We start from the raw sequence: 22,749 nt of genomic DNA, 5'->3' as shown, positions 1-22,749 counted from the left end.
AGCAGCCGTGAAGAGATACCCCACATCCAAGGTAAGAGAAAACCAAGTAAGACGGTAGGTGTTGCAAGAGGGCATCAGAGGGCAGACACACTGAAACCATAATCACAGAAAACTAGTCAATCTAATCACACTAGGACCACAGCCTTGTCTAACTCAATGAAACTAAGCCATGCCGTGTGGGGCCACCCAAGACAGGCGGGTCATGGTGGCGAGGTCTGACAGAATGTGGTCCGCTGGAGAAGGGAATGGCAAACCACTTCAGTATTCTTGCCTTGAGAACTCCATGAACAGTATGAACAGTATGTGAGGGCTTAGAGGTAGAATCAGGTATGATTAACCAAGAATGCTCTATTACTGAATTTGAATCTTCAGTCAAGGAGGTAAGGAATTCTCAATGGTGGAAGATGTTGCAAGTACAAGACATAAGGAATAAGGACAAACGAAAAAATAAACAAAAAAAGAGCTCTCTCTGCAAAAGCGAAGACTAAAACTAAATGCCATGGAACTAAGACTTTTGACTTTCCTCCCCATAGCTGGGGTACAGGATGCAGCTGTGGTTAAACAAGCAGTTTTTAAAAGCTGCTGTGAACACAAGTCAGCAGGTAAAAATCAAAGCTGCGCTCTACAACTTGATTAAATTTTTTTTTAATCCAACTAGTCTTCACACTGGAAAGACGTTACCCAGGTGGTATAGAATCTGACAGGTTTCAAGAAACTTTAGGGCACTTTGCTTTACGTCATAAGCTCTTTATGCAATTGCTATATGTAGTTACAGGCTTCCCAGGTGGCTCAGTGGTAAAGAATCAGCCTGCAATGCAGAAGACACAGGTTCGATCCCTGGGTCCGGAAGATCTCCTGGAGTGGAAACTGGCAACTCACTCGTTTCCTCACAGGTATTCTTGCTGGAAAATTCCATGGACAGATGGCAGGTTATCCATGGGGTCGCAAACTGACAGACACAAGTGAGCATAAGCACGTATGTAATTACATAGCTCTTCGTGAAATTCTTTATTTGAAAAGTTGAGACTATTCAACACACCATGTCCTGCCAGTTTCTGGCAGACTAGTTTTCATGCAGTTATTTGTATTTTTTTGTGAGAATCCTTGGGATTAAAGTTTTGGTTATAATGTTGTTTCACTTTTTAAAGCCTGATTTTCCTTGCAAAACTAAAATCTGTGAACTTGGTACTAAGCCCAGGTATAATATTTTTATTGGAAGCCATATTTCTATTATCTTGCAAAATACTTTATCTTAATAAAATACTAGCATAAATACGAGAGCACTGAACCCTAACCACTAGACAACCAGGGAGCACTAGCTCGTGTTAAAAAATAAGACAGATGTTAGCTAGACTTATTGTGATCAATTTACAATGTACACAAATACCCAGTTGTCTGTTAGGTGCTCCAGGAGGATCCTAGGACATTGGTTTGCCTGCTGAGGTGGGTGAGAAGCAACTGGAAGGTTTACAAGAGAAGAAAGGCAACAGGATTTGGCAAATAAATCTAAAAGTGGAAGATTTTCCAAGGTCTTGGCTTACGGTGATTTTATATATATATTGCAATATTTTTTTTGTTTGTTTGCCTAAGTCTTTCCTACAGTGTAAGTACCATAAAACTAGGGAGCTTGTCTTATTCACCACCAGATGGATCCCCAAGGCCTAAAACAGCACCTGACCTACAGAGAGCACTCAAAGAATAGCTGTTGAAGGTCCAAGTGAAGAATAAAGTCATGAATAGGGTCCTTGAACTGACTCGCTCAGCTCAAGAAGGTAGAATCCCTTTGATAAACCACCACTACTCCCACAGGCTGAACAGCTCACTCCCACGTGGAAGTCAACGATGCCTCCAATGTTCAAAATCATCTGTGCTTTGCTACATGCCCTGAGGAACAAGACTTTCTTTCAGAGCTTGGCAATAAATTTCTTTCTCCGGGAATCTGTGATAAGCAGTGTTTTAATACATGAAAAAGAGGAGAAAAGTAAACATACAATTTTTGTAAAGCTGTCATAGCCTGCCACAAAACGTTAAGTGGGGGTTATTTTTAACCTATTTTAAATGGCTGTGGGAGGAAGGGTTGGACTTGTGTCCTGGGAAGTAACTTGAACTCCCAAAGGCTTCAGCTCGCTGTCCACTAGGGGAAAGGCCGCTAGAAAAAAATAGTCTTGACTGTTCCTGGCCTAAGAAGTATGGTACAAAATGCGCTTCTTGGCCTCCCTCTGAGTGCAATAGAATATAAAACAGAGCCATCACACGGGACAGAGTCACGAAATCCTGGCTGTTCGGTCAAGAAGTTTACTTGCATGCATACTTCACAGTGTGTCCCATTCACAACGGAAAAACCAATAAAAGTAACCTTTAAATAAGGATGAGAAAATATACGTACATGTGTTCTGTGAAAACAAGCACTTCAGACACTGTTTGCCTGTGGAGATGTGACAGAGGTGATAACTAAAGCAAATCGGTCAATACTGTGAGCTGAAGTGACAGATGTTGAAATTCACGAATAAATAAGTGAATGTCCAATGGACAAACGTAGGCGGTTATGTGTTCACGTCTTGATCATTTCTCATAAGCATTCAAATATTTCAAGGTGTATAATGTGTTCACTGTAAGACATTAAGCTTCTGAAAGTTTTAATGCAGGCGTCAATGAAACCATGTTATTTTCACCCACTAAAAAAGAGAAAAATCAGTGTATTTCTCAGTTTCCTCCCCACACATCCACTCCAAAGGGAACTCTCTCTCAGAAGTCCTCGATGATGTCATGGAGGCTTCTTCTCCAGGGAACAGAAGCCACGGCAGGGGCTTCCTGAGCAAACTCAACACTTTTCCCAAAATCTATGTGTTTGATGAAATTAATGTTTCTATAAAAGAAAAATATGCTCTCCAATATGGATATGAACTAGAGTTGGGTGATGGGAAGGGACTCTTTGCAGAGTGCCTTCAGAGGAAAACGTACTCAACCACATCGTACAGTGAGGAAATGAAGTCAATGTGTAAGTCAGATGAAATGTTTGGATTAAGGAAAAAGTTTTTATTCTCAAATTTTGTCAAAGTTCTTCCAGCATACAAACCTGTGACCACCTCCTTTTGCAATGATGATGATAATAAATATAATAAAAACAGCAAATATTTACTACATGTCACATTAAGTGTTTCAATGTATCCTCTTGTTTAATGTCCTAATCAGTTGCAGATGGAAAAATCAAGGCTTTGGGAGACCTCAAGTGACTCATTCATTGCTATAGTAATCAAGACTGTGTGGTACTAGTGAAGGATAGAGATCAAAGGAATAGAACCAAGAGTCCAGTAAGAAACCCAAGCATCTATGGTCTGAGCAACTATAGGGAAATAATTTTTCACACGGTTGTGGAGACAAAGGGACTAAGGAAAGTCAGTAAAGGATGCTGGAACAACTGGAATCCCATATGCAAAAGAGTGAATGTAGGCCTCTATCTCATATCATATACAAAAATTAACTCAAAATGGATCAAAGAACTACAGTGTAAATCTTTATGACCCTGGAGTAGGCAATGGTTTCTTAGATATGGCATATAACACGAGCAACCAAAGAAAAAATAGGTAAATTGGACTTAATCAAAAACTTTTGTGCTTCTAAGGACAACAATAAGAAAGTGAAAAAAAAATGACCCACAAAATGGAAGAAAATATCTGCAAGTCATATATCTGATAAAGATCTGGTATCCAGAATATACAAAGACTTACAACTCAACAATACAAATATAGATGACACAATTAAAAATGAACAACTGGCTAGAATATAACACAGAAGAAAATCTTGATGGTTTGGCAGTGCTTTTTAAATACAACAGCAAAGGCATGATCTACAAAAGAAAGAATTGGTAAGTGAGAGCTAATTAAAATGGAAAACTTCTGCTTTGTAAAACACACTGCCAAAAAACTGAAAAGTCAAGCCACAAATTGGGAGAAAATATTTGCAAAAGACATTTCTGATTAAAAAAACACACCTGATTAAAAAATGAGCCAAAGACCTTAACAGACGCCTCACCAAAAACATACAGATGGCAAATAAGCATACAACCTACATCATACATCATCAGGGAAATGCAGATTAAAACAACAATGAGCTACCACTTCATACTGATTAGAATACAAATCCTGACAACACCAAATGTTGACAAGGATGTGAAGCAACTGGAACTCTCATTCATTCCTGACAGAAATGCAAAATGGTACAGTCACGTTGGAAGAAAGTTTGATGGTTTACTTATAAAACCAAACATGCTCCTACTAGGTTATCGAGCAATTACCTTCTTTGGATTTACTTAAAGGAGCTGAAAACTTACATTCACACAAAAACCTATACACAGAAGTCTATAACAGCTTTATTCATAATTGCCAGAACTTGGAAGCCACTAAGATGTTCTTCAGTAAGTGAGTGAGTAAACTGTGATATATCCACACAATGAAATAGTATTCAGCACTAAAGGGAAATGAATTATCAAGTCATGAAAAGATATGGAGGAACCTTGCTGCTGCTGCTGCTGCTAAGTCATGTCAGTCGTGTCCAACTCTGTGCGACCCCAGAGACAGCAGCCCACCAGGCTCCCCCATCCCTGGGATTCTCCAGGCAAGAACACTGGAGGGGGTTGCCATTTCCTTCTCCAATGCATGAAAGTGAAAAGTGATAGTGAAGTCGCTCAGTCATATCCGACTCCTAGCAACCCCATGGACTGCAGCCCACCAGGCTCCTCCGTCCATGGGATTTTCCAGGCAAGAGTAGTGGAGTGGGGTGCCATTGCCTTCTCCGATGGAGGAACCTTAGATGCATATTATTAGGTGAAAGAAACCAAACTGAAAAGGCTACCTAATGGATGATTCCAACTGTATGACATTCTGAGAAAGATAAAACTGTGAAGACACAAAGACATCAGAGATTGCCAAGGGCTGATATGGGAGGGATGAGTATGTGGGACACAGGATTTTCAGGGTAGTGAAGCTACTCGGTATGATACTATAATAATTGTGACTAATGCGGCTATGAATATAGGCATACAAGTGTCTATTTGCGTCCCTGTTTTTAATTCTTTGGGGCATATATGTAGGAACAGAATTGCTGGATCATTACAGTAATTCTATGTTTAAGTTTTTGAGGGACCGCCAAACTGTTATCCCAGCAGCTGTTCCATTTTACATTTCCACCAGTCATGCTCAAGAGTTGCAACTTCTTTACATCCTTGCCAAAACTTACTTTTGTTTGTTTGTTATCAGTAACCATCTAATGGGTATAAAGTGGTATTCGACTGTGGTTTTGATCTGCATTTCCCTAACAGTTAATGATGCTGGCCATCTTTTCAGATGCTCACCGGCCATCTGGATATCTTCTTTGGAGAAATGTCTATTCAAGTCTTTGCCCAGTTTTTAATTGAGTTGCTTGGATCTTGTTATTATTGTTGAATTATAAAGGTACGTGTTTGCTTTTTGAAAATAGATCCAAATACCTGAACCAGAAAAAGCATAGCAGAATCTTTCATATTACAAAAGAATCATCTAGCACACCTTTAAATATTACACTCCTCTCATGCTGGAAAATGTATCTATTTACAGTTCATCTTGATAAATGATAGGTGAAGGTGAGGGAAAAAAAAAAAATTAAGCTACTGGGAATAAGCCTGACAGGCTACAGTACATGAGGTTACAAAAAAGTAGGACATGACTTACCGACTAAACAACAAAAATAAATATATTATTTAGTACAAGATACATAATTCAATATTCAACTAAAAATAATTTGATGTTAGTCCTTAGACGCAATGAAATCCATAGGGAACTCTGACTTAACATACAAGCATATATGGTTTATGAGAAAGTTTTCAGAATTTGTATTTAATGACTGACTTTATATCAGACTACTTTCTAAAGGATTTGAGATCTTTATAAGGTGATAAAAAAAGAAAGCCCTATTTTTAAAAAGTATGCCACTCTCATATTGTCCTTCTGCAGCTCCTCAAGGGGATGCCTCCACCCTACTAAGGAAATCACCTGTGTGCCTAACAGCCATCTCAAATTCGGTTTGTCCAAAACCGAGCTCCAGGGTCCCTCTCCCCTCACTTCCAATCTCCTCCTGTGGCTCTTCCCATCTCAGCAATCCACCCTTCCAGGCTGGGGCAAATAACCTAGGTGCTCTCCTTGACGCCTCTTTTTCTCTCCTCTCTTATCTACTCTATTAGTAAATCCTTACCACTCTACTTTTAAATATATTTGGTTTATTTCCACCTCCATTGCTACCCTCATCCCTTCTTTCTATCTTTGCGTACCCTCCCACCTGCATCCAGTTTATTTTTGCCCAAGATCCTGTTAAAGGTAAGTCAGAGCTCGGATCCCTTCTGTGGATCTCCCCACCCTTAAAGCTCGCTCCCCACAGCTACCCCATCCCTGCCCCCCACCCACCTGGCTTACTGCTCCTGCTCGAAGACTCCAAGCAGGTGCCTACTTCCAGACCCTCTGCTGTCCTCAGGTGAGCAGATAATTGGCTCCCTCACTTGCAGGCCTCTGCTCAAATGTTATTTTATCAAGAAGGCTGTATTACCAGCCTATATCAAACAGACCCATCCTAACACTCCCACCAACATCCCTCTCCTCCTTATATTGTGCTATTTCTCTTCATAGAATTTTCACCATCACACACACATATAGTGTACATCCCCCTAATTAGAAAGGGCTTCCCTGATGGCTCAGTTGGTAAAGAATCTGCTTGTATTTCGCTGGAGAAGGGATTGGCTACCCACTCCAGTATTCTTAGGCTTCCCTTGTGGCTCAGCTGGTAAAGAATCCCCCTGCAATGCAGGAGACCTGGGTTTGACCCCTGGGTTGGGAAGATCTCCTGGAGAAGGGAAAGGTTACCCACTCCAGTATTCTGGCCTAGAGAATTCCATGGACTGTAGTCCATGGGGTCACAAAGAGTCAGAAGTGACTGAACAACTTTCACTTTCACCTGCTTTCTTACACAGTATAAAATGAATAGGGATTCTTATGGTCCATGACACATTATGTGTTCTGTACCCACATCCGGACAACCCAGACTTCAACTACACTTTTGCTAAACCTACTAGAAGTGAGGATTTCAACACATGTAGGTGGTTTCGAGGAATGCTTGACCATAACTCCCACTTAGCCACAACTCAGAAAACTAAAGAAAATGTAACTGCTACAGCTATACTTTTTTTTCTATTTTTTAAAAAATTTTTACAATGTTTTGTTGGTTTCTGCCAAACAACAATACAAATAAGCCATAACTATACACACATCCCTTAAGTGGTGTGTTTCTCTGTAACAAACTTATCAGCCTTGCTTCTGAAATGAGATCATGTACTTGATTACACAGGCTACCTCCCCAATATTGTCAAATATTGGGCAATGGAACAGCCCTTAACAATTGGGCAATAATCTGTCTTTGTTGTTGTTTGGCCACTAAGTCCTGTCTGCCCCATAAACTGCAGCACGCCAGGCCTCCCCGTCCTTCACTATCTCCCGGAGTTTGCTCAAACTTGTGTCCATTGAGTCAGTGATGCCATCCAAACATCTCATCCTCTGTCACCCTCTTCTCCTCTTGCCCTCAATCTGTCCCAGCATCAGGGTCTTTTCCAAAGAGTCGACTCTTCACATCAGGTGGCCAAAGTATTGGAGCTTTAGCATCACTCCTTCCAGTGAATATTCATGGTTGATTTTCTTTAGGATTGACAGTTTTCACACAGATTCAAATCAAAACAAAAGGCTGACCTTGGTTCTTTTGACAAAACCCAACTGCAATAATGAGAAAAAATGAGAGGAATGTCTGATACCTTCCCTCAGGGCAAGAATGTGAGGAGGGCTGAGAGTAGAAGCACTGGGAACCCAGACCACCTTCTCTCCGTCTCTCAACGTCCAAATGCGAGACAGCGGAGTTGTTGAGGACGCAACCGTTGCTATACTGTCTGCTTCTGAATCCTCACTCTGCTCTTTGCAGCTGACTAACAGATCAGACTAACCTCAGTTTCCTCATCTGTGAAATGGGGATAATAATAATACTTAACCTCATAGAGTTATTTTAGGGACTAATGAATCGAGTGCCTAGCACACAGAAAGTACTACTGAAGGATTTTCTTTCACCAGCACTATTACTATATTACTACTGTTACAGACAGCCACCAAAAGTATATTCAATCTCACCAATAAGCAAAGGTATATAAATTAATGAGAAATCACAATTGCTGAAGCTTTAATACTTTGACCACCTGATGTGAAGAGCCGACTCATTGGAAAAGATCCTGATGCTGGGAAAGATTGAGGGCAGGAGGAAGGGGGTCACAGAGGATGAGATGGTTGGATGGCATCACTGACTCAACGGACAAGAGTTTGGAGATGGTGAAGGACAGGTAAGTCTGGCGTTCTGCAGTCCACGGGGTCGCAAAGACTCAGACAGGACTCAGCGACTGAACAACAACAACACACTTCATATATCATTCTCATAAGAAGAAAGAAAAAAAGTTCCTCTGCTTACAGTGGTAAAGTAGACACAACTCCAACGGCAAATGTAGCAGATGATGTAAAAAAATCTTTACAATATATCAAAATGAATCCGCCACAGGTATATACAGGTATACATCCTGAACCCTCCTCCCTCCTCCCTCCCTGTCTTTTAATTTCATGGCTGCAATTTCATGGCTGCAATCACCATCTGCAGTGATTTTGGAGCCTAGAATTAACTTAGTTAAATTAAAAGATGCTTACTCCTTGGAAGGAAAGTTATGACCAACCTAGATAGCATATTCAAAAGCAGAGACATTACTTTGCCAACAAAGGTCCGTCTAGTCAAGGCTATGGTTTTTACAGTGGTCATGTATGGATGTGAGAGTTGGACTGTGAAGAAAGCTGAGCACCGAAGAATTGATGCTTTTGAACTGTGGTGTTGGAGAAGACTCTTGAGAGTCCCTTGGACTGCAAGGAGATCCAACCAGTCCATTCTGAAGGAGATCAGTCCTGGGTGTTCTTTGGAAGGAATGATGCTAAAGCTGAAACTCCAGTACTTTGGCCACCTCATGCAAAGAGTTGACTCATTGGAAAAGACTCTGATGCTGGAAAGGATTGGGGGCAGGAGGAGAAGGGGACGACTGAGGATGAGATGGCTGGATGGCATCACCGACTCGATGGATGTGAGTTTGAGTGAACTCCGGGAGTTGGTGATGGACAAGGAGGCCTGGCATGCTGTGATTCATGGGGTCACAAATAGTCGGACACGACTGAGCAACTGAACTGAACTGAAAAGCTGTAAAATGTCCGAAATGTTAATCTGCTTGCAACCTCACAAGTTAGTATCATCTGTGGTATCAAGGATGCTGACAGAAGACACAAGACTCCAGGGTCAGGAATTTGGACTCCGTGACTCTCTGCAACCCAGGACGCAGGGCCCCAGGCCTGCACCAGGCACCTGCCCCCTCCCCTCGCCCCCTCCCCAGTCAATGGGAAAAGAGTGCCCAGCGCAGGCCCTGCACACAGTGGCTCCCAGATAAGGAACTCAGAGCCCAGAGCCGCCCACATGCCAATCTTGTAAGAGGGCTGCTAACAAGCCTGAGCAACCTCTGCCCCCGAGGAAAATATCGCCTTTCTTATCCCAGACAGCAAACAATTCTGCCCTTTGCCCAGGGGAGGAACTGTGTCTTTCTTCCAAGGTGGTTCACTACAAAATCACCCTGGAAAAAGATAACTTCAGAGCAAAAGTGCAGAAATGTTTAAGACCCATGGAGAAGTGATTGCCTTCTAACCCTAAACAACCTAGAAGGCCTCCACACAATGTGAGACGGGGTAGTGACGACAGACCAGTTTTCAGAAGAAAGTTTAATAACGTAAGAAATATATTTATGGTATACTATTAGATACAAAACACAGGTTCTCACTTTCCAAAATTACACACACACAAATAAAACTCATTTTGTTTTATGTTGTTTTCCTATTTTTATACAAAGAAAAGTTTTATATATATATAGTTTATGAAGTTTATATAAAGATAAGTTGATCAGTCATGTCTGACTCTTTGCAACCCCATGGACTATACCGTCCATGGAATTCTCTAGGCTACATTGGAGTGGGTAGCCTTTCCCTTCTCATGGTTGGGGATGTTCCCAACCCAGGGATCAAACCCAGGTCTCCCACTTTGCAGGCAGATTCTCTACCAGCTGAGCTACAAGGGAATTCCAAGAATACTGGAGTGGGTAGCCTTCTCCAGGGGATATTCCTGACCCAGGAATCGAATCGGGGTCTTCTGCATTGCAGGAGGATTTTTTACCAACTGAGCTATCAAAAGGGCTCACAATAGATACAAAGTTAACAGCAGTTCTTGGGTGTTGAGATTATGCACAGCTTTCATTTTCTTTCTGCTTTTTTGAACTAAATTTTCTGTATTACGTTTTTACAGAAAGAAAGGGGAGTTTTTAAAAAAAAAACACCCATGGACATGACACCAAAAACACAAGTGAGAAAAGAAAAACTGGGTAAGGTTGACGTCATCAAAATTCAAAACTTTTTCATTAAAAAAAAAAGTGTCAGTCGCTCAGTCTTGTCCGACTCTTTGTGACCCCATGGACTGCAGCCCATCAGGCCCCTCTGTCCATGGAATTCTTCAGGAAAGAATACTGCAGTGGGTAGCCATTCCCTTCTCTAGGGGATCTTCCTGACCCAGGGATTGAACCTGGATCTCCAGCATTAGCAGGCAGGTTCTTTACCATCTGAACCACCAGGAAAGCCCTTGTGTTCAAAGGATACCATGAAGACAGTGAAAAAAAACTGACAGACTGGGAGAAGACATATGCAAGTCATACCTCTTTCGGAGTTATATCAGATTACTTATTATATGGATTACAGACTTATGTCCATAATGCATAAAGAAGTTTTGCAATTCAATAATTAAGCAAATAACCCAATTAAGAATGAACAAAGGATTTGAACAGACAGCTCTTCAAAGACACACAAATGGTCATTAAACACATGAAAAGATGCTCAATATAATTAGTCAGCGGAAATGCAAACCAAAGCCATGATGAACACCACTTCACACCCCCTGGGATGAATAAAAGAGACTGACAATAACAAGTGCTGGCAGAGATGGGAAAAAATTGGAACCTTCACACATTGTTGCTGGGACCTTAAAATGGTGCAGTCACTTCCAGAAAACAGTTTGGCAGTTCCTCAAAACGTTAAACAAAGGTTTGCCATATGAGAGCAATTTCACTCAAAGGAGTTGAAATTCCACCTAAAAGAAATAAAAACATATGCCCACAGAAAAATTTCCACATAGGAGTTCATAGCAGCATTACTTGTAATAGCAAAAAACAGGAACAGCGCAAATGTCCAACACCTGAAAAACAAAACTGTGATATATCCACAGAATGGAGAAAAAGAAACGAGGCACTAGCTCATACTACTAACTTGAATAAACCTTAATACATTATGCTAAAAAGAGCAAGCCACAAAGGACTACATATTGCATAATTCAACTTACATGAAATGTTCAGAAAAGGGAAATACATAAAGACATAAAGTACATTAATGATTGCTGGGGATAGCAGGGGCAAGGGAGAAATGGGGAGCGACTTTAGGGTAAGGAGTTTCTTCTTAGACTGATGACATGCTGTGGAATTAAGATAACTGTAATGGTTATACCACCAATTATTATACTGTGAATACACACCAAAAAAGCACAGAACTGCATACTTCAAAAGAGTAAATTTTATAGTATGTAAATTCCATCTCAGTGATGGTGTGATCACTCACCTAGAGTCAGACATCCTGGAATGTGAAGTCAAGTGGGCTTTGGGAAGCATCACTATGAACAAAGCTAGTGGAGGTGATGGAATTCCAGTTGAGCTATTTCAAATCCTAAAAGTTGATGCTATGAAAATGCTGCACTCAATATGCCAGCAAATTTGGAAAACTCAGCAGTGGCCACAGGACTGGAAAAGGTCAGTTTTCATTCCAATCCCAAAGAAAGGCAATGTCAAAGAATGTTCAAACTACCACACAATTGCACTCATCTCACATGCTAGTAAAGTGATGCTTAAAATCCTCCAAGCCAGGCTTCAGCAATACGTGAACCATGAACTTCCAGATGTTCAAGCTGGTTTTAGAAAAGGCAGAGGAACCACAGATCAAATTGCCAACATCTGCTGGATCATGGAAAAAGCAAGAGAGTTCCAGAAAAACATCTATTTCTGCTTTATTGACTATGCCAAAGCCTTTGACTGTGTGGACCACAAGAAACTGTGGGAAATTCTGAAAGAGATGGGAATACCAGACCACCTGACCTGCCTCTTGAGAAATCTGTATGCAGGTCAGGAAGCAACAGTTAGAACTGGACATGGAACAACAGACTGGTTCCAAATAGGAAAAGGAGTACGTCAAGGCTGTATATTGTCACCCTGCTTATTTAACTTCTATGCAGAGTACATCATGAGAAATGCTGGACTGGAAGAAACACAAGCTGGAATCAAGATTGCCAGGAGAAATATCGATAACCTCAGATATGCAGATGACACCACCCTTATGGCAGAAAGTGAAGAGGAACTCAAAAGCCTCCTGATGAAAGTGAAAGAGGAGAGTGAAAAAGTTGGCTTAAAGCTCAACATTCAGAAAACGAAGATCATGGCATCCGGTCCCATCACTTCATGGGAAATAGATGGGGAAACAGTGGAAACAGTGTCAGACTTTATTTTCCGGGGCTCCAAAATCACTGCAGATGGTGACTGCAGCCATGAAATTAAAAGACGCTTACTCCTTGGAAGGAAAGTTATGATCAACCTAGATAGCATATTCAAAAGCAGAGACATTACTTTGCCAACAAAGGTCCGTCAGATCAAGGTTATGGTTTTTCCAGTGGTCATGTATGGATGTGAGAGTTGGACTGTGAAGAAGGCCGAGCACCGAAAAATTGATGCTCTTGAACAGTGGTGCTGGAGAAGACTCTTGAGAGTCCCTTGGACTGCAAGGAGATCCAACCAGTCCATTCTGAAGGAGATCAGCCCTGGCATTTCTTTGGAAGGAATGATGATAAAGCTGAAACTCCAGTACTTTGGCCACCTCATGCGAAGAGTTGACTCATTGGAAAAGACTCTGATGCTGGGAGGGATTGGGGGCAAGAGGAGGAGACGTCAGAGGATGAGATGGCTGGATGGCATCACTGACTCAATGGATGTGAGTCTGAGTGAACTCCGGGAGTTGGTGATGGACAGGGAGGCCTGGTGTGCTGTGATTCATGGGGTCACAAAGAGTCGGACACGACTGAGCGACTGAACTTAACTGAACTGAAACATTATACACACACAGACCATACATACACATAAAAGCAAGAATTATTGAAATGGTAGAAGATATAAATACACAATTCAGAAAAGTAACAAAACGGTCAATAAAAATCTGGAAAAATATTTCAACTTACTAGAAATAAAAAAAAAAAAACTATATACAATGAATTAAAGAAGCACTATCCCCCTTTTACAAATATTTTTTTACATAATAAAGCAATGGTACAGTGAGAGAGATACTGTCCTCCATTTCTGAATCTTAATATAACGTTTTTGGAAAGTCATTAGCAACACATATCAGCCATAAAATTGTTCATCTTCTGAGACACAGTAATTTCATCTAAGGCTCTATCCTGAGGGAGTAATCACATATGCAAATAATAAATAAGATATTCATCATTATATTATTGGAACAGCCTTATGGGGAAATGCTTAATGTGATAATGACATATCTATATGATTAAAAAAAAATCACATAGTCTTCTAAAAGCATGTTTCAAAGACCACAATAGGGTAAATGAAAACAGGCATAGTACAAAATTGAATTGAGAAATCCTTAATTTCTAAACAATCAAATAAAAAGTTTGAACATTCATGCAAAGGAAAAAGGTCTGAAGGAAATAAACTCAAATATTAACAGTGGCTAATTTCTATATTTTTCCTATTATGGACTCAAAAGGCAATACACCATTATCACCTGAAAATGTTTTTTTTTAATAATGATGAAAGAAGATATAACCCTTAGTGCTGACAGTATGATGACAGTGAGTGACACAAAGCCAGTCTTCTCATGATTCTATGAATCTCTATGACAGATCTCGCAAATGAAGTCACTATTTTCAAATGGGGGTGTGGAATTTTGAATTATAATTTGGTGGGTCTGACATTCATTCCAGGCAAGATTCTAAAATGGAATTCTTTATGAACCTAGAAAAGGAAATCATCAATCAGCGCGAGGATTCACTCAATCACTCACAGACTACTTCATTTTTGTCTTTGATGAGCTATCTGGAGAGTTGATGGAGGGCAAGTTTATCAGACGGTAGCTGGCACCAAGCTGAGGGAACTACTATATCTGTTATCAGGAAGGAGAGCTTGAGAGATGAAGGCAAAGTGACTTAAGCTACTAAGAAGTCACATCCGCCTAACTCAGTTTTTTCTTGGATGAGATCACGGATGAGGTAATAGCAGAGGGCGAGGCTGTGGATGGTACCTGGCTGAGAGGAATAGCAGATGTGCAACCCCAAAGAACAGAGCTAGGGATTAAGCAAGAAGCTAATTCCACTAGGGGGTGGGTGAGTGTGTGTAAGAAGTTAAATCCGGGGGGAGGCGGGGCGGTGGGCAAGAAGCTAAATCCATGGACTGTGGCCGTCCAGGCTCCTCTGTCCATAGGATTCTCCAGGAAAGAAAATTGGAATGGGTTGCCATGCTCTTCTCCAAGGGATCTTCCTGACCCAGGGGACCTACATCTCTTGAATCTCCTACATTGGCAGGCAGATTCTTCACCACTGAGCCACCTGGGAAGCCCTAAATCCAACGAGATAACACTTAACAAAGCAAAGTGTACGATACTATCACTCAAGGAAAAGGCAGGGGAGACCTGACTTTGCAGCTCAATGTGTGCAGACAACTTCAGGGTTCCCTTCCACAGTCAGCTCCCCAGAAGGCCACTGAGCTGTGGCTGGATGATATTTAAATTTAAAAACTAGTTAGCAAACTTTACTCCCCCTGAGTTCAAGAAAACCTAGAGTAATCACGTTTGTTAGTTTGCTTTAACTCATTGAGAAAAGTAACCAGGATATAAAAGAACTTAAAACCAAGCCACTGATTGGTTGCCAGAACAGGCAGTGAAAAGCCTACCACTTAGGTGGCAGGAAAAGGTTACAGAGGTGGCCGAAGGGCCATTTTCTGGAAGGAGGGTTGATGCAGTGGGGAACATCCCACAGGACAGAGCTAGATGCAATTACTAGAAACAACAGTGAGCCAGATTTTGACTCAATATAAAGCAAACTTACTAATGTCTAGAGCTGTCCATGGTGGTCATGGATTGCCAAGGGACACAGTGAGCTCTCAGCATCAGAAGCAGGAAGCTTGGGGTAGCCGGGTACTGGGCCAGAAGAAATCCAAGCACAATTCTAGTCTATTCTCCCCTCAGATGCCTGAAACACCTTCATTTCTCCACTGACAAGAGTCACCCTGACTCTGCATGAAACACCTGTCATCCACTAATTTCTGTAACAGGGATGTGTGTGCCCTAAGTCACTTCAGTTGTGTCTGATTCTTTGCAACCCCATGGACTACAGCCCGCCAGGTTCCTCCAGCCATGGGATTCTCCAGGCAAGAATACTGGAGTGGGTGGCCATGCCCTCCTTCAGGGGATCTTCCCAATCCAGGGATTGAACCCACGTCTCTTATGTCTCCTGCATTGGCAGGCGGGTTCTTTACCACTGGCGCCATCTGGGAAGCCCCACAACAGGGATAATTGTTGGAAAGAACTTCTCTACATAAAGCCAAGATCTTCTCCTCTGCAGTCCCTCCATTGCTGCTCCCTGGGACTATAAAGTGTCTCTTTAAACCCTGGGCCATATGAGAAGCCCTCCAATACTGAAAGATACCACATTATTAGAATCCTTATGAAGACTGTTCATACTCTCTTCATTCCACTCTGGGCAAATAATACACTGAGAAACCTGTACCAGGGGACTTCCTAGGGGCACAAAACCCAAATCCCTATGAGTGGGTATAGTTTCAGCAAACCACACTCAAATGAATACTACGTAATTATTAAAACAATACATAGGCAGATGACATTCGAATATAAAATATGCATGCAAAATAATGGTGGGTAAAAAGGTCATTAAGAGAAAAAGCATATTGCTGCTGCTGCTAAGTCACTTCAGTCATGTCCGACTCTGTGTGACCCCATAGACGGCAGCCCACCAGGCTCCCCCGTTCCTGGGATTCTCCAGGCAAGAACACTGGAGTGGGTTGCCATTTCCTTCTCCAGTGCATGAAAGTGAAAGTGAAGCTGCTCAGTCGTGTCCGACCCTCAGCGACCCCATGCAGCCTTCCAGGCTCCTCCGTCCATAGGATTTTTCAGGCAAGAGTACTGGAGTGGGGTGCCAATGCCTTCTCCAAAAAAGCATATTACTTATGATTGCATAAAAAGGCATATTATCACAAATTAGAAGTGAATTTGGAATAATGTGAGTATAACTTCATCTCATTATGTTGTTTCTCTAAGAAACTGTTTAAATGTGTAACAAAAATCAATAATAATAACAATAAAAAGTTATATTCTCCCAGAGTGTTCACAGCAGTGCTATTCATAATAATCAAAAAAGTAGAAACAACCCAAACAACCAAACACTGATGAAAGCATAAACAGAATGTAAATCCACAGAATGGAATATTATTCTGTAATAAAAAATAATGAAGCACCAATATCTGCTAGGAGTTGGATGAACCTAGACAGTGCTGGTCACTCAGTCGTGTCTGACTCTTTGCCATCCCATGGACTTTAAAAGCCTGCCAATCTTCTCTATCCATGGAATTCTCCAGGCAAGAATGCTGGAGTGGGTTTCCATTTCCTTCTCCAGTGGATCTTACTGACCCAAGGATTGAACTCGGTCTCCTGCACTGAGGGGAGATTCTGTATCATCCCAGCTACCAGGGAATGAGGACTGATTCCTAACAGATTTCTTTAGGGGCTGATGAAAATGTTTCCTATAAGACAGCGATGAGAGGAACCCAAAAATGTAAATACACTAAAAACACTGAAATTTACACTTTAAAAAGGCTGAATGGGGAATCTTACGTTATTTTAATTCTGTCTCATTAAAACTATATACAATGACAAAATGCATATCATTATATATATATATATGCTATCAATTTTATAAACTATATTGATATCCACAAGTACTTTATACTATTAGAAGACTGACAATATTGTACCTAGTCATGGGTACAATGCACAAGAGGCCTGGATTACTAAAGAAAAAACTAAAACACAAAGTGCTGAAATTAAAAATTACTCATTCCTGTGCTTAGAGTCAGAGAAGGCAATGGCACCCCACTCCAGTACTCTTGCCTGGAAAATCCCATGGGCGGAGGAGCCTGGTAGGCTGCAGTCCATGGGGTCGTGAAGAGTCGGACATGACTGAGCGACTTCACTTTCACTTTTCACTTTCATGCACTGGAGAAGGAAATGACAACCCACTCCAGTGTTCTTGCCTGGAGAATCCCAGGGACGGGGAAGCCTGGTGGGCTGCTGTCTATGGGGTCGCACAGAGTTGGACACGACTGAAGCAACTTAGCAGCTTAGCAGCAGTGCTTAGAGTCACTGAAACATACAGTTAAATATGGTTAAAATAGTATGCTTTACATTATGTGACTTTTAACACAATAAAAAACATTTTAAAAAAAGGAATTACTCATTCTTTCTATTTTCCAATTACTAATTTATTTACTGTGTGCTTCCTTGGTCCCAGAAACTATATTAGGTGCTGTGGCTACACGGGTGAATGAGATGTGATCCTCACCTTCACAGGGCTCTTGGTCTAACAGAAGAGCTTGAGATGAATAATCGCTTGCATAAATATAAAACTTGCATGTAACATGGGGCATAAGGTGAAAACCTGGGTTCCATGATAGAATATAACAGGCAGCCCTAATTTAGATGGAGAATGGGGCAACAGCCTCCTTGAGGAAGTTACATTGAATCTGAAAGTAGGAAGATTGGAAACTTACGCAGGTGAACAGTGGGGATAAGAGTATCCCCCAGGAGGAACAGCAGTGCGAAAGTCCTCAGGCAGAAAAAGAACCTGTCACAGGCGAGGAACCCACGAAGGCTAGCTGCAATCAGAGGAAGGTAAGCAAGACGACGACTGTCACAGAACCAGGACGGGAAGGAAGCAGAGGTCCATCCAGGCAGGCCTTTCTGGGGATTCTCGCTCTCTAACCTGGGTACAAAGGGAAGCCATCCAAGAATTCCAGCAGGGAAGGAACATAACCAATTTGTGTCATAAAAGCATCACCCGACTCCCTCCGTGGAGGCAGGACTGGAGAAAAACAAAAAGGAACTTGGGAGACCAGCTAGGAGGCTGTGAGGGTAACGGCTCAGAATGGGGGGATGGGGGTGGAAAGGAAAAGAAGGCATTTTCAAGGCTTTGGAGGTCATCGCGTATTCTATTTCAAAACTCAAATGCACACATGTAGGGGAAAATGTCTTCTGGAAAGGACAAAGCACAAAAAGTAGAGATTACTTTGCCAGAATCCCAGCTAGACTCATTAGCACCTATCCAATACTAACCCACACCCTACAAAACACTTTAAGCTACTTCTGAAAGCCCAGAAGGTTTTCTGTAGAACTAACACTTGAACCCAAATTATCCCTAAGCTTCTTGCAAGGTTTTCTTTTCTTACCAGCAAGTTTTTAGAGTGTCAAAGAAAGCCTGACAATGAAGTGGAAACAAAAAGTTCACTGTGATGAATACAGGTAATGCTTGATGTCCTCACTTCAACCCAACTGCAAACTAGCTCAACCTTGGAACATTTTTTCTTTCTGATACAGGAACCATTCCGGGAGAAGAACACCCTGTTTAGCATATGCTCTATTAAAGGCTTCAGTTAAACACATACACACACACATCAAGAGAGAAAAATGTGCAAAGCATTCCAGATTATTCATGGGCATCTGTCTCCTTACACTGCACTCCAGAGACTGAAGTGGAGCACACAGGCTGTGATGGATATCATGCAGCTTACAGAGTAAATGAATGACTTTCATTATAATAGGAAAACAACTGCACATTATACACGCATTTTCTCTCCTCTTAAAATAAACCCCTGCTACCCACATGGTCGGAGAAGGCAATGGCACCCCACTCCAGTACTTTTGCCTGGAGAATCTCATGGACGGAGGAGCCTGGTAGGCTGCAGTCCATGGGGTCGCTCAAAGTCAGATATGACTGAGCGTCTTCACTTTCACTTTTCACTTTCATGCATTGGAGAAGGAAATGGCAACCCACTCCAGTGTTCTTGCCTGGAGAATCCCAGGGACGGGGGAGCCTGGTGAGGTGCCGTCTATGGGGTCGCACAGAGTCGGACATGACTGAAGTGACTTAGCAGCAGCAGCAGCACCCACATGGTAAACACACGTCAAACCTACAGAGAAACTTCGTGTATACACCTCACAAATCATCTAACACATGAAATCATACAATATAAGGCAATATACCTATTCAACACCCCCAGAATTCAATGGAAGCCAAAAACAAAGATGAATATGACCATCAATAATTATGCATTCTACAACACAAGCTCTTAAGTAGTATTCTCCCCTTTTTCATTTATGTTGTGAAAATTAGTTTTGTACTTAAAAATGTAAAATCAGGGCTTCCTTGATGGCTCACTGGTGAAGAGTCTGCCTGCCAATGCAGGAGTCATGGGTTCGATTCCTGGTCCTGGAAGAACCCACATGCCACGGAGCAACTAAGCCCATGCCCCATAACTATTGAGCCTGTGCTCTAGAGCCTGGGAGTTCCAACTACTAATGCCCGTGTGCTGTAGAGCCCATACTTTGCAACAAGAGAAGCCACCACAATGAGAAACCCACACACTGCAACCAGAGAGCAGCCCCTGCTCACTGCAACTGAAGAAAAGCCCACGCAGCAGTGAAGACCCAGCACAGCCAAAATAAATAAATATTTTTTAAATGTAAAATGAAATTTTCAAAACTATGCAATCACAATGTTGTGTAACAGGAACTAACACAGGATGTTGTTCAGTTCAGTTCAGTCGCTCAGTCGTGTCCGACTCTTTGAGACCCCATGAATCGCAGCACGCCAGGCCTCCCTGTCCATCACCAACTCCCGGAGTTCACTCAAACTCACGTCCATCGAGTCGGTGATGCCATCCAGCCATCTCATCCTCTGTCGTCCCCTTTCCTCCTGCCCCCAATCCCTCCTGGCATCAGAGTCTTTTTACCTGCATCTCAATCTCATAGAAAAAAAGATCCAATCTGTGGCTATGGGAAGGGGGGTGGCTGGGGGAAGATGGTCAAAAAATACAAACTTCCAGTTATAAGTAACTACTAGGGATGGAAAATATAACATGATAAATATAATTTATACTGCTATATGTTATACATGAAAGTTAAGATGATAAATTCTATGAGTTCTCATCACAAGTTTTTTTCTATTTCTTTAATTTTCTCTCTATATGATGACGGGTGGTCATCAACTTATTGAGGTAAACATTTTATGATGTATGTAAGCCGCATCATTACACTGTACACCTTATACAGCACCGTATGTATATTCAATCTCAATAAAACTAGAAGAAAAAAAACTAAAGACAAAAATTTTTTAATTGTTTTTAAAATGTAAAATAAAATGATATTGTTTAACCTCAAGGAATGGTGTCATCAATTCTATCTTTATCACTGTTAAGGCCTTTGGCATCTTTGAAGTTGTAATGATATATTACAACACATCATACGTACACAGCTGCCTGCCAGCATCTCCAGTGCTCCTGGTCTTCTTTGGCATCTTGCGTGTTAAGACTCAGCTCTTTGAAGGAGCCTTCCCTCACCCTTTATGGTAGAGTGGACCCTCTGTCCACTGACCTCTCTGCCCACTGTCCTGTGTACACATTTCTCTCTAGATTTACAGCTGCCTCAACAGACTTTATTTTCTTGGGCTCCAAAATCACTGCAGATGGTGACTGCAGCCATGAAATTAAAAGATGCTTGCTCCTTGGAAGAAAAGCTATGACCAACTTACATAGCATTTTCAAAAGCAGAGATATTACTTTGCCGACAAAGGTCCATCTAGTCAAAGCTATGATTTTTCCAGTAGTCATGTATGGATGTGAGAGCTGGGCCATAAAGAAAGCTGAGCATGGAAGAATTGATGCTTTCAAGCTGTGGTGTTAGAGAAGACTCTTGAGACTCCCTTGGACTGCAAGGAGATCCAACCAGTCCATCCTAAAGGAAATCAGCCCTGAATATTCATTGGAAGGACTGATGCTGAAGCTGAAACTCCAATACTTTGGCCACCTGATGTGAAGAACCAACTCATTAGAAACGACCCTGATGCTGGGAAGGATCGAAAGCAGGAAGAGAAGGGGATGACAGAGGACACGATGGTTGGATGGAATCACCAACTCAATGGACACGAGTTTGAGCAATCTCCGGGAGATGGTGAAGGACAGGGGAGCCTGGCATGCTGCAGTCCATGGGGTCACCAAGAGTTGGATACGACTGAGCGAATGAACAACAACCCTTCAGACCAGGGCCTCCCAGAACACAACACAGAACCTTCCACAGGAAAGGTTCTCAAACACTTGTGGAATGACTTGAATAAACAGACTGGATCCACCCAACCTCTGTAACTTTTAATTTTTTCCACCTGCACTCTCCTAAATGTTAATGACTCTCAACTCAATGACATTTCAGACAACTGCCCATTCCAACCACCCCCTCCCCAACCACCATCTCTTTCTGTTTCCTGACAGGTGATTTCTGGTTTGAAGTACTACACTGCTTACAGTGTGTTTATGAAAACTAGTTTGAGGAACAAGTGACAATATTGCTTGCTGTTCAGGTTTGCACACATGGTTTTATAAACAATGGGTTTGAATAGATTAGAAAAGGCCTTGACTCCCAAAATTCACATTCCATAGGAAAAAAAAAAGCACCTGATATCATGTCACCCTATGACTATTAACATTCACATTAGACATCATTTTTATCAAGAGCTCCCTTCATCATGAAAAAAATAAAAAGGATGCCCTTGGAAAGGGCAGAGAGTCCATGAGCTAAATTCCTCACTCCAGAATAAATTATTTAGCACCACTTAAACCCTGAAAGCTTTGAGCCACCTATTTTGTGGTTTATGGCACTCTCCTTTAAGTTTACAATTTCCCGACTGTGATGCAACAATTTAATTGCACTGTGCAAAATCAATACAACTGAATTTTACTGCTGGAACTGACTTTATGTAGCGAACTAAAAGATTTTATTCTTCCACTGACATGAGACAATTGTAAACACTGCTTTTATAAAGAGGCACTTAGGAAGCACTCCAGAATTTAGGAATGAATTTTTCCTCCTGGACTTACTGCAGAGCAATGGCCCCATGTCATCAATAGGAGCCCTGGGGCCTCCTACGTTCCGCCCACTCAGAGCTAGCTTTGACTTCGCGGTCAAGGGCCTAGGTTTTGAAGCGATCAACCTGGCAAGGCAAGGCAAGGCAAGGCGCTGTAGATGCAGTCACAGGAGACAACCAATTGGCTGCTGAAACAGGTTTTGTCACTAGTTAAGGGTTTTTATCGGGAACGTCGATCACCTTTTTCGCTCTAAATTATATCACTAGTACAACTATGAGTAGGAAGGTTTGGTACGGGGGTCAATTTAACTGGAATGACCT

At 41.8% G+C, this 22,749-nt stretch overlaps 1 protein-coding gene across 2 annotated transcripts in view; it reads right to left on the bottom strand.

Annotated features, from left to right (window-relative positions):
- Positions 1–22,749, bottom strand: part of MTMR7 (myotubularin related protein 7) — a 100,657-nt gene that overhangs the window by 77,082 nt on the left and 826 nt on the right. The window lies entirely within an intron of this gene.

This window comes from Bos taurus, chromosome 27 (genome assembly GCF_002263795.3).
Source record: "Bos taurus isolate L1 Dominette 01449 registration number 42190680 breed Hereford chromosome 27, ARS-UCD2.0, whole genome shotgun sequence".
Lineage (NCBI taxonomy): Eukaryota > Metazoa > Chordata > Mammalia > Artiodactyla > Bovidae > Bos > Bos taurus.
The sequence above is the reverse complement of the archived record's forward strand: the minus strand, read 5'-3'. Positions and strand labels throughout refer to the sequence as shown.